The sequence below is a fragment of the Triticum dicoccoides genome, chromosome 5A (assembly GCF_002162155.2).
Source record: "Triticum dicoccoides isolate Atlit2015 ecotype Zavitan chromosome 5A, WEW_v2.0, whole genome shotgun sequence".
Classification (NCBI taxonomy): domain Eukaryota; kingdom Viridiplantae; phylum Streptophyta; class Magnoliopsida; order Poales; family Poaceae; genus Triticum; species Triticum dicoccoides.
In genome coordinates, this window is record NC_041388.1 from 658,689,432 (window position 1) to 658,703,353 (window position 13,922).

Sequence of the window (13,922 nt, forward strand, 5' to 3'; positions counted from 1 at the left end):
TCTTGATCACGAGGGTGTGAGATTGCTGAGTCCCCGTGACTCACAGATTACTTCAAAACCAGATGCAGGGGCCGATGATACCATTCCAGGAGATATGACTAAGCTCAAGTGGGAGTTCAATGAGGACTCAGGACGATACTACGTTTCCTTTCCAGACGATCAGTAGTGGAGCCCAGTTGGGGCGATCGGGGACATTATGCATTTGGGGTTTATCTTTATTTTGGTTCTGTAGTCGGACCTTGATTATACCTGGATGATTGTAATGTTATATTTATGCTATTGTGTGACGTGGCGATTGTAAGCCAACTATGTATCTCTTTTCTTATTCAGTACATGGGTTGTGTGAAGATTACCCCACTTGTGACATTGCTTACAATGCGGTTATGCCTCTAAGTCGTGCTTCAACATGTGGGAGATATAGCCGCATCGTGGGCGTTACAGGGGGCCTGTTGGGGGCGCGGCTGGAGATGCTTTAAGTAGTGAGTTGTTTGGTTATCTAGCTCGCATGTAGAAACTAGCCCGCATGAATCTTAAAGCGCTCTCAGGTTGGCTCGCGAGGAACGCTCAGATCGACCATTTTTTCAGATGCAGACTCGGCCTAGTGCAATTTACACTACAGGGAGGATGCGAGTTAGGCTTGATGCAGCCAACCAAACGGCATGCAGAACATGCCCCAGATCTTGTATACACTTCAACAGGCTTCACTGGGCCAGACTCCACTGAGAATGTAACCAGACGCGGCCCATGTGCCCTCATCAGAACATAGCACCAATATTTACCTAGAAGGATGTGCTCCCAGTCAAATTGTAGCACTTGCAAATTTCAAAAACCGTGAAATAAGAAAACAAATTGTACACATTTAGTTCATAGCTTGTTTTATCAGATCACACACAAAGGAAAGCACCTCCAAGCTCCAACAAATCGCTATGAATTACTTACATACTCCTGCCAACCAGGCAAACATGTTAAGGTGTAAACAAAAGCATGGATACAACTCTGGAGCCAAAAGAAGCATTTTACATGACACTGTATTAATAGTCCCCAGACGAGTGTATAATGATGTACGGTTGCCTATCATTGCTGAGTCAATAAAGGGACATGTACTGGAATGGACAGATTGCTCATGGTATTTATTATTCAAATTTAAGGATAGGTCGCAGGAAAGATTTGACGCCTTCTTCCAATTCCAATCTCTCCCAGGATCTAACATCAATCTCTAATACCTGCAGTTTCTGTGGCAAGCTGTCTGATTTGAAAGGAAGCCTCTTCAACTCTGAACAATCATGAATCGCCAGTTGCTCTAGGGATGGGAATGTCACATCGGGATCAGCAATACTGACTAGCGATCAGCAGAACATAAATCTAAGATATTTGAGGCGGGGAAATGTTTTTGAACTGTCTTGTCCGCTGCACATATTATCACCAGGGTCTCGCATAAATGCTTGTTGCATCCCATAATAGTTACCTATCACGAGTTTTTCGAGGCAAGGCGGATACATCGACCAAGAGAGGTGGTTTAGCTTTCCACAGAACTCCACCTCCAAACAGGTGAGCGTTGGAAATAGAGATGCCGGAGAAGTTTCCATCCAAATTATTTCTACCAAGTCTGATAATTGTACCAAAATAACCTGATTGAGAATACCAAAGCAGTTGCTTGGTCGTGCAGACTCAGGTCCTAGTATTATTTCCTTCATGCCACACATTCCAATTTGCATTTCATACAAGGACCTTTGTGCAAAGTCACATGATAGAATATCAAAGAAGCGTGCACATGTCTCGAGTTTCTGCAGATTTAAATACCTGATTGGGAGGATAGCACATTCTTCTAATAATTCATACTGATGAAAGCGCCATGCATTAATACCAACTGCTTTCAAGTGGGGTAAGGTGTCCAACTCTCGAAGCATTCTAGAAAGAAAGTCCTCAGAACCTCGACTTACAAAATAAGTTCTGAAGTCTATTACTTGCAATTCTTGAAAGCTAGATATGATCCCCTCAGGTATCGTTTGTATGCTAGTCGATTCGAGGTACAAGAACTTGAGCTTAATGAGGTTCCCAAAGTAGTGAGGCACTTCATCTATACCAACATTATGCGACAAATCAAGGTGTTCCAAGTTTGCCAAAAAACAAATTGCTTCAGGTATCCCCATCAGATTGTTGAAGCGCAAATTTAGATATGTCAGTGAAGTGAACTTCTTGATTTCTTCAAATATTATGCTTTCACGCAACCGGTTATTTCCAAGGCATAACATCCTCAGGCGAGTAGGATTAGAGCCAACAGGAGGAAGTTTTGACAAAGAATTTTGCATCAATGAGATGCATCTAACTTGGCTCCAAGAATGCTAAAATGTTCATACTGGCCAACTCCTGCACGGACAAACCACTTGCCATTGTTTTTACTGCAGCCACAAGCAATCCATAAAGCCATGTCATGAACCACATCATGCATTTTAACATGATTACCCAATTTTCCACATACATCTAACAAACATGCAGCTAAAATCTCACCCATCAAACTATATGCTTTTGTATAGGAGCTTTGAATATCTGACTCATCCACCAGACCTAAGCCAATCCAGCATTGAGCGAGCTCTACTTTGGGAATCTTCTGATCCTCTTGCCACAATGGACAAGTCAAGAAACAATCCCTCAAAATGTTGTTTCGTAAACTATCAAAACTAAACTTGACCTTGCTAAAAACAACTCTTTCCATATCCAATGGATCATCATTATCACAACATGACAGTTTCATATGTTGGATGGCATATTCCCACTTGGCTGTATCAGTTTTTGCATACATTGCCCTACCAGTAGTTATCAAAGCTAATGGCAAGTCCTTCATTTCCTTAACAAGTTCTCTTGCAAGAGCTTGAATGCGAGGACCATAAAGAGTTTCATGGCCAAGCTTATCTTGGAATAGCTGTCATGCCTCATCCTCCTGCAAACACACTACTTTAAACTCTTTTCTCACCTCCATTTGACCACAATTTTTTTTAATCTTGTTGTGAGCACCACTTTTCTTTTGATTTGGTTTGCACTTCCAAGTGGATATGGTATGCAAACTGCTTGCAGATCAATTTGGTCCCAAAGGTCATCCAACAATACAAGAAAGCTTTTGTTCTTTAGGAAGTCAAAAATGACATGGCATCGAGATTCCACATTACCACCTTTCTTCAATCTAAGCTGACGTACAATGTCATTTTGGATCTTTTCAACCGAACACCCCCTTGAAGCTATCACTTGCACCACATAGTTAAAGGTCATGTCTCCATCAAGTGAGTTCTTGATATTGTTCAGAAGGTGTGTTTTCCCCACTCCACCTGGACCCAATATTCCAACCATTCCCACAAGATAATCCTTAATGAACTAGAGAGCATCTTGAAGGTTGCGTTCCTCAGCAGACATAGATGGATCATACTGAACCGCAATAGTATGAAGATTATCACTGAGGCATTCTTCGGCCTCTTGACAGTTATGATTCTCTACAGACATAGAGGTATGAGACTCAACTACAACAATATGAAGATTATCATTGAGACATTCCTGTGCTGCACAAAGATTCTTAGTGGACCCTTGTTCAGCAGTAAACAATCTTCTTGGCACTATCATTCATAAGAAGAACAATATTCCTCCTCAGAAGCAAGTTGTCAGTGGCATCCTCCATATTTTCGCAAGTTTTTTCTACCTTCAAGGCATAAGTGTACACATGTAAGTAAATACTCGAAGTTGGTATTAAGTTGAGTTATACATTCCACGAATGAAGTTACCAGTGGTATTGTTGAACAACTCACACCAGTCATGATGCATGTATTTTCTATTTCATCAAGCCTATTGATTATATGTGATGTATCTAGCCTGTTCTCTTGGTTACCATCAATGCACTCTATCCCTAGCTCGGTGCACAATCGTATCTGCTTCAATTGCATGTCCCATTGTGATTTCCCCAACTTATTCCTCCAAATTTCAAGTACCTATTTAGATATGAAACTGAAGTGTGTTAGATATGTACAAAAAAATCTTCACTATACCTGGTATGGTGAACCATTATGTACCTGCAGACATACATATAGTAAAATGTCTCATTTTCTCTATATTTAAATATGGCATTTGATAAACCAATTCACCAAAAGTATCATCTTTTAATCTGATAATAATACTATATATGATCAATTTATAACTAAAACAAATTGTTATAGTTCTAGCATTTATTAGTAGACTAAAGTAATGTCAAAGTATGGGTGAATTATTGTAGCATGTTACTACGAAATTGACACGGCTCTAAAGTGGGTCAATATACCTAGGTATGTATATGTGATGCTATTCTAAAACTAAGAGTAGAGTAATCTTACTCTTCACCTGAGCCAACCTACCAAGTTGTAGCACAACCAACATGGCACGTCGTACGTCCTACTAAACCACCACTTTCCACCCCTAGGCCCAACAAATGTCCTGAGTACTATCATTTGATCATAACTTCATATCAATTTACAAATCAATGAACATATAAATTTTGCAATTATTACCATGCTTATTATCATTTAGCTAGCACATGTTACGAAGGAATGTCTCTTTAGTTGTCCACAGTCACCTCAATAGCTTGGTTGGGAACAAAACACATTGCATGAGGTGCGTAGATTTAATCCATACTTGTCCTTTACTTTTAACTACAACATACAAATATTCTCACGGCAGTAAAATCATGCCATACTCCAATCATGAAATTGGCTTGGCAGGTTACTAGTTGGACATGGATGGTTTGGATGGAACACGCAAGTTTGATAGTTTTAAACTGTAACTTCATATAAGAAAATTTCTGAAGTATCTTTTTTGTGCGGGTGAAGTATCTTATAAAGCCACATAGAAGAAACCGTGTACTTCTAGTAAAAATATTCCGCCGTGCTATAAGATAAGTTATTCTACTCACGAACCAATACACAAATCAACAAAAGAATATAGATTTGTTGACCACATCAATTGAAGCTCGAGCAGCAAGACAATTCTTCCAAAAATAAAAGGATTGTACCAATAAGCGCATCTCATCCACACATGTAGCAATAGAAAAGTAGAAGTACAATATTGCACATCCTGAGAACATATAGGCAAAATCCACTTACAATTGTTCTACCTAACGAGAACAAATCATCCTATCACCTCCAATTTTTTTGTCATTCATTACCATATTGGGAAGATTGATGTGTTCTGTGATTTGGTTTGATCTTACTAGTGGATATAATGTAAATTGTAAGATATAGTGTTACACTTTGTCCTGCCTATATTCTCTTACTCTCTTCATGATGTAGACAAAAAGAAGTGGCGTTGATGAATTTTGGACAAGGCTTCGTTGAGTTTTGTAAGATCTGGCAACATATAAATTTCACTTCCATGTTCCATTGAAAAAAGTAGGAATAAATGGTGTCTTCCTAGTTATACTTAATCTACTTTGAAGAATGATATTATGTAATGCCTTCTTAAAAACTTTACTCGCGCCGTCCCACAAGATAAGATGTTTTTGCAAGCTATATTAGGGCATCTCCAAAGCGGACCCTCAAACCTCCCTTATGTGTCTGGACCATAGTGTTCGAACCATTTTGCCATCTAACGGGGGCCCTTATATGTCCGCTTAGCAGCCCGAAACTATGGATTCTGGTATCCTAGACGTGTGCGGCTTTGCAGGAGTCTCGACATCCACTTAACCAACCAAAAGTAACCACGTGGTCCTCCCATCTTTTCCCTCTCTTCACATGCATGGTCCCCCTCTCCTCTCAACCAGATTAATTTGAGAATAACATTGGATGAACGGCTCCCGCATCTTGTCCGCGGACCACGTACGGACAAGAAAAAGACATTAGCGGTAACCGTTTGTGGGTCAACATTGGAGATGCCCTTAGCTTGCAAGAATGTCTTATATTGTGGGACGAAGGGAGTATCTTCCTAGAGATATTTTAAAATCTAGAATTTACCCTTTTTTGAGGGATGTCTAAACGTTATCATATGGGAGAACTACAAACATTGTCTTACATTATCAACATCTGGATATGCCGGATACCACTTCTTTCCGGTTAGCATCTCTATAATTATGACACCAAGACTATATATGTCCAACTTGTATGTGATTTTGCACATGTCTCCACTATGGAACTCTGTTGCCATATACCCTCTGCATTAAAATGTCGTCATATAAGCCGATGGTAAAAGAAGAAGAATGCAATTACAACTTAATATAAAAAAGAATTAACGAGGCTTTCCCAACTTACAAGGTTCCAGCCATATTTTTGGTAATAGCTCGACTTTGATTTTCATTAAAGCACCTTGACAGCCCAAAGTCAGTAATTTTTGGCAACATATTTCCATGCAGCAGAATATTTGCCGGCTTGAGATCTAGGTGAACAATATGATTTTGGTGAAGGTAATGTAAACCTTCACAAATACCTTTTATTATCTGATAACTCTTTATCCAATAAAGTCCATAGGATGCATCTATAAATGAGATGGAAGCAAAGAAAGTATAGTTTTAATATTTTGTAATGCTAGATAGAATACGACAACATAAGTGTCACTACTCACTACATGTGTGGGCTACTTGAACTCAGTAACCTTTACTATATTCATTAAAATGGAAACAAAAGTTGCATGCCACACATACCTTTGATATACTCATCAAGATTTCCTTTATGTATATACTCAAAGCAGAGCAACCTTTGACGTACATCTGCCATGACAAAATCTCCGTTGTACCCTACCATTTCGCCTTGTATGTTAGCACAATATCCCAAAAACCGTACTATATTTTTGTGGTTCACCTTCATCAAACAACGAATCTCTTTGTTGAAATTATTATCAGGAATATCAAGCTGTTCATACAACTTCTTCACAGCAATGATCCCATTCTCAAGCCTTCCTTGCAAGTCGCAAGAGCCTTCTCAGCATCAACTTGAGTTTCCAGATCAACCAAGGGCAGTTGAGAGTTGTATTACCTTATAAACCACCGCAGACCCACCGCAGCCAATTTGATTGTTCTTAGAGAAACCATCTGTGATGTCTTCCAAAAGTGATAATGGCAAGGCCCTTGGCTGTTCGTTCTCATGAGATAGCATGTGCTCGAGGTCATTTCATGCAGTACTAGCTTGGCGGCCCATTAACAGTTACGTATGGCGAGTATTGCCCTTGAAACAAGAGCAGAGCATGTAATTTAGGACTAAGAGGCCAATATACCTAGTTCCCCAGTTACTCGTGTAATCATGAAAGTAAAAACTACAGAACAGAAAACAATCTTCTGTTTTGTTGTTTAGGAAAACATGGATCTGTGAGAAAAAAAATCAATAACCACACTAACTTTACCGAAAAAGGCTTTCGCCCCGCTTTATATATAAAGCACAGATCAACCACAGCCTAAGTACAAACACACCCCACGACAACACACGCACACACCCAAGGAGGGATACATAGGCACTGAGCGCAGCAACACCACCCCTAACACTACAGGAGCAATCGGGGACCTCCACCGCGAAGAGATGAAGCCGCATATGACGAATCGTGAGCTCCAAGGTGGCGCCTCCAAGAAGGTTACGACGCTAGCACGCTGCCACCGCCTGACCCGGGGGTCAGAGTTTCCCCTGGAGCGACACGGTGACAGGTGAATGCCGCGACGACGCCTTCAAGAAGATAACGCGCTACGCCACCGCCGGTCCGTCCGAGGATAGAACAGGTTTTCACCCCAACAAACACTCACCGCCACCAAACGTCGCACCCCTGCCACCATGCCGCCCACGCGGCCGTGGTCACCGGGCAGCACCAAGCCACGGGCTTTGCCCATGAGCACCGGGCTACCACCTCCAGGGCCACCACCCCAGCATCCAAGACCTTGACAGCACCGCACCCAAGACCCATCGCTACCCCAACCAAAGAGACGAGTGGAAAGGTCGCTCCTTTACACACCCCTGGACGGCCCCCAACGCCGAGACCCAAAGTGCCGGCCCAAAAATGGCCTCCATCACCCGCCTGCTGCACCGGGTGCAAGACAAGCTCGGTCCTGCTGCCGGGCGCGAGACGAGCTCGGTCATGCTGCCGGGTGCGAGACGAGCTCGGTCTCGCAGCCACGGGTGCGAGACGAGCAATGGACCGCAACTAGGAGCGGTCCAGCCCTATGACAAGGGTAGAGCCCGGACGACGAGGGGAGGAATCGAAGGTCGAAAAAGGCCGCTCACCGACGGCCGATGCCGGAGGAGACCAGCCGCCGCCGTGAAATGACCAGACCACCGCCATGAGCTACCACCACGCCGCGGTAGCCCACATCCATGCCGAGACCCTGGGGAGCAGCCTCGAGCCACTTTGCAGCAGCTGCGACATGCCGCCGAAGGCGTAGCCCACCCCTCGGCCGTGGACGCCCGGCGCCCCGCCACCCCGCTATCGTGGATCTAAGATTAACAGTAGAATGGGGGTAGGTATGAGGAGGCAAGATCCTAGCTATGGAGTAGTTGTACACACAAGTTTACGAGTTCAGGCCCTTCGCGGAGGAAGTAACAGCCCTACGTCTCGGTGCCCTGAGGCAGTCGACTGTATTGTATGTGTGTGTGAGTTTACAAAGGATGTGAACCCTGTGCCGGTGGAGGGGGTGGCTTATATAGAGTGCGCCAGGACCCCAACCAGCCCATGTTACAAGGGGTTCAATGTACATAAAGAAGGGGCATTACAGGTAAATTCTGTATTAAAGTGCTATAAATGATAATTAAGTCTATGGGTAAACGCCCGACTGTTGTTGTGTAGAGTGACTTTACATCTTCTATTTGTCGAGTTGTTTCTGTGACGGTCGAGTGACATTGATTCTTCCGAGTGGAATGTCATTGGTGGAGTGGATGATGGTACCCTTTGAATGCTTCTGGCTTTAGGGTGATGTCCTTGGGGAGGGCGCCTAGGTTAGGCCTATGACCCTACCCTAGGTACATAGCTTCATCTATAGCCCCCGAATGGTTCGGGGCTTGAGTGGAGAAGGAGTTGAGAATTCCTCCGATTCAATTTTCGTGCTGCGGGAGTGACTTATTGCGACCAAACGAACAATCATGATGATCTCAACTTCTTTTCAGTCGCCGAGTGAACTTTACTGCGATGTCTTGAGTATTGATATGGAAAAGATATTCCGTCTGACAGGTTGCCTTGCTGCGTGTGGATATCGTGGGTTTCGGATTTGGGGAAGCGCGCGGGACGGGGGAGGCCGCAGTAATCGGAAGGGATTAGGTGAGGCCGCCTCGATCACCGTGCCACCTTTTTCGCCATGTACCTCGCGTGCGACTGTTGCGGGATTTGATTGGATCGTCCGGACCCACAGGTCAATCACTCGGAAGCGGCCCCATATAAGTGTGCCAGATTGGGGTTTTGTGCACATCGCGCTCCTGTTCTTCTCCTTTCTCCTCTGCTTTCTCCGCCATCCCATATCCGCTCCCAGCGTCGCCGCTCCGTCGAGTTTTGCCTGCGGCCATGGGGAAGGAGAAGACGATGGCTCTGGAGCACGCGAAGAAGGCGAAGGCGAAGGGGAAGAGGTCCAGCCGGGGCGGTCCTCATCAAGGTCTGGCCTGCCGCGTGGCTGGATCCAGGGCGACTGGATCTGGTCGACGATCAGCTAGGACGACATCGACGATCTGGTCGAGGGAGGGATGAACCCCCAAGAATCGGCGTGGCTTCCGGAAGGAGAGACTGAACCGCGTCCGTGAGATAGTGAATACGAACTCCTCGCAACTCATGTCGACCATGGTTTTTCTCTGCCTCCCCATCCTTTTTTCCGGTGGTTCCTGAACTTCTTTGGAGCACAACTTCACCATTTCAATCCCAACTCCATCGTATATCTTGTCGCCTACGTATCCATGTGCGGGAACTTCTTAGGTTGTAGGCCACACTGGGGTCTTTTCAAGCACATTTTCACTTGCCGTTCTCATTCGGTCAAGAAGGCCAATCCGAGTGACGAGAAAACACACGTGATTCAGATGTGCGGGGGCCATGGGATTCATATGAGGAACAACAGCACTTTCCCAGCCATGACCCTTCCCGAGTCGGTCCGGGGTTGGCAGTCGACCTGGTTTTATTGTAAAGACCATCCGACTCCAGGCCAGTCGACCGGGCTCCCTGCCTTTTCCATGGCTCGGGTTGACAAGCCTTCCGCATTGAAAGTGATCCCAGAGGAGAGAGCGCAGGTGAAGGTGTTGGTCGAGCGGGTGGTCCAGCTCGTCTGACATGGCGTGACCGGTATGGATCTGCTGGAGGTATTCCTCAAACGACGCATCGAACCGCTCCAAGCTCGCGATCATCCAATGTGGATGTACTCGGGCATTGAGGATTCCACTCAGATCCACCCAGAGGAGATCGACGAGGGCACGATGGAGAAGTGGCTGAGAGGCATCACATGCAACAAGGATAACCCCAGGGGGTCCAGGAGGGTCGTTCCATTCGACAATTCGCGCCAGCCAGACCAGGTCCGACTCTGGATTGCCGAGTACTTTTTGCTTTGCTTTGCTTGTTATCTTTCAGGCTCTTGCTGAGATGTATCCAATGCCCAACGGAGAGCAGGAGTAGGACTCGGAGGAGGAAGTGAGTGGAGGCGACAGCGGCGAGTGGCACTCGGATGAGGAGGATGGTGAGGAGAGCGGCGGCCTGAGTGACGAAGAAGAGGTCGACTCACCTCCTCACAGAGAAAAAAGGTCCAAGCACGCTCACGACCCGGAAAGCCTCCACGCCACGATGGCCGCACCGATTGGGCAGTCTTCAAAGCGTCCTCGGATGTCCTCTCCAGTGCCAACTGAGAAGACACCGAAGCAATCTAAAGTTGCACCTCCTCCAGCTCCGAAACCACCGAAGGCTGCATCATCCAAACCTCTGAAGGCTTTGCCCAAGATCAAAATGGTCATTCCTACTATCTCTGGGTAATAATCTGACCTGATTCTTTGGTTGACTCGGTGTAACAAACGTGACTGACTGAATATTGAAATTTGCATAGCTACCACCTCTGGGACTTCCACCTGCCAGTATGAAGACGAGGACATGGAAGATGCAGTCACCTCCAACCCGGGTACAATTCTCGTGATCTTGTTCTCGATTGTATGGTCGATTAAATTCTGGTGACTCATCTAGGGTCGGCTGATTTCTTTGCAGCCCCTCCCAATGTCATTGAGCTTCCAGATAATGACGAGGACGTGCCACTGAGGCCCAGGAAGAACAAGGCAATAGCTAGCAAGACATCCCAGTCGGAGCCGGCGGCGGAGCGGGTAGTTCAACAGCTCGAAGATGCGAGTAAGGTTTTTGTAACCTTTGTTGACCCAGTGTCGAGTGTGCGCCCCGCATTGTCGACTGCACCAGAGCTTGTCTCAACCATCCAACTTCATGCCTCGGATCTCCAAGCCGCTACGTCTGGAACGTCCGTCCCCTTCTTTGCCACTCATCATGTTCCAGAAAGCCAGTCAGACGCTGCTGTGGAGGCCATTTGTCAGGCTGGCATAATGATGGAGCGCGTGAAGGCAGTGCATGAAAGTAGTCAGGCTGCTTATGATGCCAGCGCGGCTCTTCGAGCCAATGTCCAGGTAAGTTAACTCCCGATTGAACTTGTTCTTTTAGGATATGCTACCCGAATATTTTCCTTCGTGCAATCTTTCATTTTCTTGCACTTCGAGATTGTACACCCACTGGGTGCTTTGTCATCCTTTTTTTGTACTCGGTCTGGGCGGACCAGCCAAGTGGAATCCGAACCAGTGGGGGCACGCCAAGTGCACCCACTGGGTGTAGTCCCCGAGACCGCAGTCGACCGTTGGCAGTCGGTTGGGGTCTGAGCACTTCTTTCTCTCCCCTTTTTTTGTACTCGGTCTGGGTGGACCAGCCGAGTGGAATCTGAACCAGTGGGGGCACGCTAAGTGCACCCACTGGGTGTAGTCCCCGAGACCGCAGTCGACTGCTGGCAGTCGGTTGGGGTCTGAGTAGTCTTGAAGTTTTATTCACTCGAAAGTAAATAATCTTTGATCTTGTCGATTGATATGTCTTTTACTCACTATAGAAATCTTGTACGCTTATCTCCAAGTTCGCCGAATTTGAGGAAAAGCAGAGGCAACTCAACCTTAACCTGGAGTTGGCTTAGCAGAACTTGAAGAAGGCTCAAGACGAAGTCGCTGGTACGGAAGGAAACGGCCTGTCAACTACTTATCTTGACCATCCTTCAATTTATCTCTTCATTCTTCTGTTTGATCTAAATGTGTATTTTGCAGAGAAAATGAGGCTGGCCCTGGAGAAGAAGGACTTGGACCTTGCAGCTGCACAGAAGGAGGCTCAGGAGAAGACTGCCCTTGCCGACCAGAAACTGGCTTCGGTCGGAGTGCTAGAGGAGGAAATCAACAAGTTGAAGTCGTCTCTCACTGAATCCAATCGAGAGGCGACTTGTCTGAAAAAAGATAAAGTGGCTCTGAACGACTAGCTAAAAAGCATGACTCGTAGGAGGAACAATTTGGAGGCTTATCTGAAAGCTCTCGCCAAGAAACTCTTTCTTATGCTCGAAGGTGTCCCCTTTTTACCCGACTGTTTTACTGTTTGCAAGTTAGTCCTGACCAATCGACTCATTAACTCCTTGACTCTGCAGAATTCTGCCAAAACTTTGAAGAGGAGACTGGACGGATCGAGACGGGCTTGGACCGTATCCTTTCTCCAGTCGGCGACGAGGCTGCCATGAATGTGCTTCGACTAGAATCCCACGTCGCCAGTGTTACAAGTTATCTTGACCGTCTGAAGGTGGCAGTTTCACACATGAACTCATCGCTCAATGTGGTCCCCGGTCGAGTGCAGGATTGGAAGAAGTCCTTTGCCCGATGCGGTGCTGATGTGGCCCTGTCGCTGGTTAGGGTCCACTGCAAAGAAGCTCGAGAAGAGAAGCTGGCGGCGATCAAGGTTTCCAACACAAAAAGGCACGACTTCCAATACTTCATGGAGACTTTCATTGCTGCTGCCACTCGGATCGCGGACGGGATCAATTTGGACGAGTTCGTCGAGCCTGCAAGTCCTCCTCCTGTCGAGTGAACAAACTTGATACTTAAACTTGCTTTAAATTTGCCTCGGAATGCCGAGTGGTTTTTGTAACCGTTAAAATCCTTCGGGCCTGATGCCCGAGTACTTTTATCTTCGTTCTGAAACTTTTGAGATTTTATCTGGTCTTGTTTTATCTTCTGCATGTGCTTGCATTTGCCTTCGAGCGGAACTTATTCTTCACTCAGAATATTCTTTGAGATGCAACTCTGAGGGAGATATCCCAGTCGATCTGTGCCTCGTCATCCTTGCGGATAGGGATGGAGCGCTCATTGTACTTGTGGCGCAGCTCTAAAGAGAGGTTTGCAGTCGACCTGCACCTCGTCATCCTTGCGGATAGGGGATGGAGCGCACATTGTACATGTGGCGCAGCTCCGTGGAGAGGATTGCAGTCGACCTGCACCTCATCATCCTTGCGGATAGGGATGGAGTGCACATTGTACTTGTGGCGCAGTTCCGTGGAGAGGATTGCAGTAGACCTGCACCTCGTCGTCCTTGTGGATAGGGATGGAGCGCACATTGTACTTGTGGCGCAACTCTGTGGAGAGGATTGCAGTAGACCTGCATCTCGTCGTCCTTGTGGATAGGGATGGATTTTCAACTTAGGTGAATACTAGACTGCAGCTAAGCCCCCGAGTGTGAGGTTTGCTCATCACTCGGTAGATTTTTAGAAACTTAGGCGAGTACTGGACTGCAGCTAAGCCCCCGAGTGTGAGGTTTGCTCATCACTCGGTAGGATTTTTGAAACTTAGGCGAGTACTGGACTGCAGCTAAGCCTCCGAGTGTGAGGTTTGCTCATCACTCGGTAGGATTTTTGAAACTTAGGCGAGTACTGGACTGCAGCTAAGCCCTCGAGTGTGAGGTTTGCTCATCACTCA

General features: G+C 46.1%; 1 pseudogene; it reads right to left on the reverse strand.

Moving 5' to 3' along the window:
- Nucleotides 1-1,133: 1,133 nt before the first annotated feature.
- LOC119300347 lies at nt 1,134-7,887 on the reverse strand (annotated as a pseudogene).
- Nucleotides 7,888-13,922: the final 6,035 nt, after the last annotated feature.